Consider the following 3711-nt stretch of genomic DNA (forward strand, 5'->3'; position numbering starts at 1 on the left):
TATTAATGGTATGTTTTTATCTATTGAACTATCAAAAGTGTAAATTTTGGTCCATTTCATCTGATTTCACTGTTAACTTTATCAAATTTAACTATTAATAGTATGTCGTGTGAATCGTATGGACCCTAAATTTAGTAGAGTTAACAGTGGAATTAGACTGGATAATCCAAAATTTACACATTTGATAATTCAGTGGATAAAAACATACTATTAATAATTGAGTGGCCAAATATTGACTATTAAAAAAAATGCAATGACTACCACGTAATTTGCTCGTTGAACAAATAACTTTATCATGCCATGTTTAATTAGTTCAAGATCTCTTGATATTATCACAATTAGCTTTCAAATGACTATTAGACTTAGTTATAGTTTCATTTCATAATTTGAAATAGGAAATTATTAGAAGTACAATAATGAAATATACACCATCAAAAGCACAACCACCCACGTAAGAGTGGACAACTATCTCACAATTGGTAGTAACTATAGTAAAACATGGAGCACAATGAACCTTTTTCAGGACACATGAGGACATCAACCTTGGACCCTTTAGTTTATTACTAGAAGTACAGTAGTATTATAGCTTTTCTTGTTAAAAGAAAATGTGATATTTAAAAAGCATATCGTCCCAATTAGCCTTCAATATCACTTACTTGAAGTGATTGACTTTCCAAGCGAAATTTGTCCTATTAACTTCTATATTGTGACAGAGAAATAGATCCTACAGTTATTGTGTGTTTGTGTCCTTTTCTATGGATTCGCTTCTGTACAAATACTCGTCTTCAAATGCATCCAATCAAGTACGATTCGCTACTTATTGTACATGGTGATCAGTAATTCCTCAATAGTCAATTTTTGTTGCTACAAACGGAAAACTAGGCTTCTTGATCTTACGAATGAATCTTGGATAACCAAAGTTTTCCTTTCTTTTTTATTTTTAGGTTTGGATAATAGAAAGGAGATGGTACCAACAATTGAAAAATCTTGAAAACATGAAATTAATTGGAAAAGAAACATTTGGAAATAAAATCCCTTGAGCATAAATCTAGAAACTGACACCATAAGTCCTCAATAACCAATTTAATTATTAGGGATATTAGCCAGGTGGTAGGGAGCTCTATGATTCAATTATCAAACCTTACCCTTTCTCTGGTAAGATTTAAAGGCTTCCATTGAATAAAAACAAAATAATAATAATAATAATAATCATAACAATAAAAGAAAATCTGGAGAACTTTTCTATAATTTGCAACTAGGCCCTTAACATATCCAACAACTGCAATTTGACATCCATAAACTATCCATCAAAACCGATAAAAATGTAGAAAATCTATTGAATCACCTTTCAGCTTCATAGAAATGACTGTATCATAGCTTGAATAGATTTAAGAGATATATATTTATACCTCTAAGTTCATAACGTTCATAATTCAACCCCCAAACTCTTGGATAAAGTCAAGCAAGGGCCATAAAATCCAAAAATCTACTGAAAAGACACCCACAAGATTATGCATTTTTGAGCCTATTACTTCTCAAAGTTTGTGAGTGTGATTCCACACTAAAACTTGAAAAATTGATACAAAAGTGAGATTGCAAATTGTCTATCTAGACATGGACCATGATAGAAAAGTGTACAATTTTTTTTGTTTTTTTACATTAACAAGTGTGGATCATGCCACATCACATGAATTCAAATTTGAAATTCAAATAATACGCATGTGTCATGCATTCAAAGCTATTAGTATAAAAAAAATTCACTGTACTGTCAGTACATAAAAAATTAATCCCTTGTAATATACTTAGATTTATAAGAAATGAAAGGAGCGATTCCCATTCATCAAACATATAATCCATTAAAAATATCAAAATCACATGAAATGGAATACTAAAGAGGACAAACTCATGAAAATTCTTCAGATAGTAGTTTTAGTAACACCATCTCCAAGCTCATTCACGAATGTCCTAAGATTCATGTTAGATGGCCCTCCATCTTTGGCAGCTTCTCTAGCCATGCCCTGCCATTTTTTAGCATTGATTCTCATTTCTTCACCTATCTGTCCACCATCCATGACAAGCTCTATGCATCTCTTAATTTCATAAGCCTCAAAAACTCCTCCATCATTTGCGATAGCTCTTACACCAATCTTCCAAACATCTTGAATAAACTTTGCATTTGTAGCTTGATCATTCCAAAGTGGAACTGCCACAACGGGTACCCCAACAACCATACTCTCCAAAGATGAATTCCATCCACAATGAGTCACAAAACATCCCACACAAGGGTGTGATAGAACCCTCATTTGTGAACACCATGGAACTATCATTCCTTGCTTTTCCAATTCATCTTTACAACTTAACTTCTCCTCCAATCTCTCACCACTATATGATGTTCTAATCACCCACAAAAATGTCTTCTGGCTTTCCAACAAACCATGTGCAATCTCCTCCATCTATTTCATAGACAATTCTGAGTAGCTCCCAAATGCTACATAAACCAAAGATCCTTCATGCTTCGAATTCATCCACTTGACATAATCTTTCAATTTAGGCAGCATATCGCCTCCAAAAGAAACACCCAAAGGATATTTACCATCCAAAAATTCTGAAGGGACTAAAGGCCCTATAGCCATCATTTTAAACTTCTTCATAGCCCTTAAAGCCTCGTACTCTAGACCATCAAAACTGTTAACAAGAATTGTAGCATTTTCTTCCTTTTCAAGCAGCTCTAGATGGCCCTTCAGCTCTCTTGCAACAATCCTATTTACTTCAAGGGAGGGATCCAGCAAGAAGGAGGGTAAATCACAATCACTGAGCAATGGCAGCCATGTTAATTCAATGATATCGCCTCTCATAAGGTTTTCAATTTTCTCCCTGTATCCATTGAAATAATAGAAGTATATATCCAAAATAGCAACAGGTTGAATCCAGAAAAATGTGGCTGAAATTCCATATTCATAACAAATTTTAAGTACCCAAGACATGAATGGAGTGTAGACCACATGAGTGATCGGATGACACTCATTGGCTTTGGCCATGATAAGTTCCTTAATGGCATGAGAACCATTAGAAATCAGAGAAGAGATAAAATCTCCAATATCATCATAACCCCAGGCAAAGCCACTGTCATAGCCATCAGAGAAAGGAACAATGCTTAAATCTTCTGGCAATGAACCGGTTAGTTTGACCATGCTTAGAGTTACTGAAATACTAGTTGAAAGGGTGACTTTCTTGACTCCCATTTGAGTAGGGATTTGGCTAATTGAAGGGCTAGATTGATTTGTCCTTGCCCTGCAAAGGTTACCAGGAGAGTATGGCAATAGGCCATGTTTTTGTTGGCCAGCTACAAGTTATTGTAATTGAAATTTTGGGGGATTCTTGTGAAAGGTTGATTGTTCTAGTAGTCAGCTATATAGAAGCTAGGATTTGTCTAAACTCGTCTAACAACTGCGGGCCCAATGGCGGATGGCCACTTGTTAAAAGGACTCTAGTGGCTATCCTTAGGTAAAAAAAAAATGAATTCAAATCAGAACAAGTGCTTGAAATGAGGTACAAAATGTGAGTATTTACATTTGAATGAAAATTTGTGTGTAAGTTATCTTTGACTACTAATTAGTGCCTAGTTAATAGTGGTTGGATCAAGTGGTAAGAAATTTGATACCTTTTAAATAAAGTAAAACTATCCCCGAAAAAAATCAAGTGGCAAGAAAC

General features: G+C 34.4%; 1 pseudogene; it reads right to left on the bottom strand.

Moving 5' to 3' along the window:
* Nucleotides 1-1916: 1916 nt before the first annotated feature.
* On the bottom strand, nt 1917-3242 carry LOC113704561 (crocetin glucosyltransferase, chloroplastic-like; annotated as a pseudogene).
* Between the last annotated feature and the right edge of the window lie 469 nt (nt 3243-3711).

This window comes from Coffea arabica, chromosome 3c (genome assembly GCF_036785885.1).
Source record: "Coffea arabica cultivar ET-39 chromosome 3c, Coffea Arabica ET-39 HiFi, whole genome shotgun sequence".
Lineage (NCBI taxonomy): Eukaryota > Viridiplantae > Streptophyta > Magnoliopsida > Gentianales > Rubiaceae > Coffea > Coffea arabica.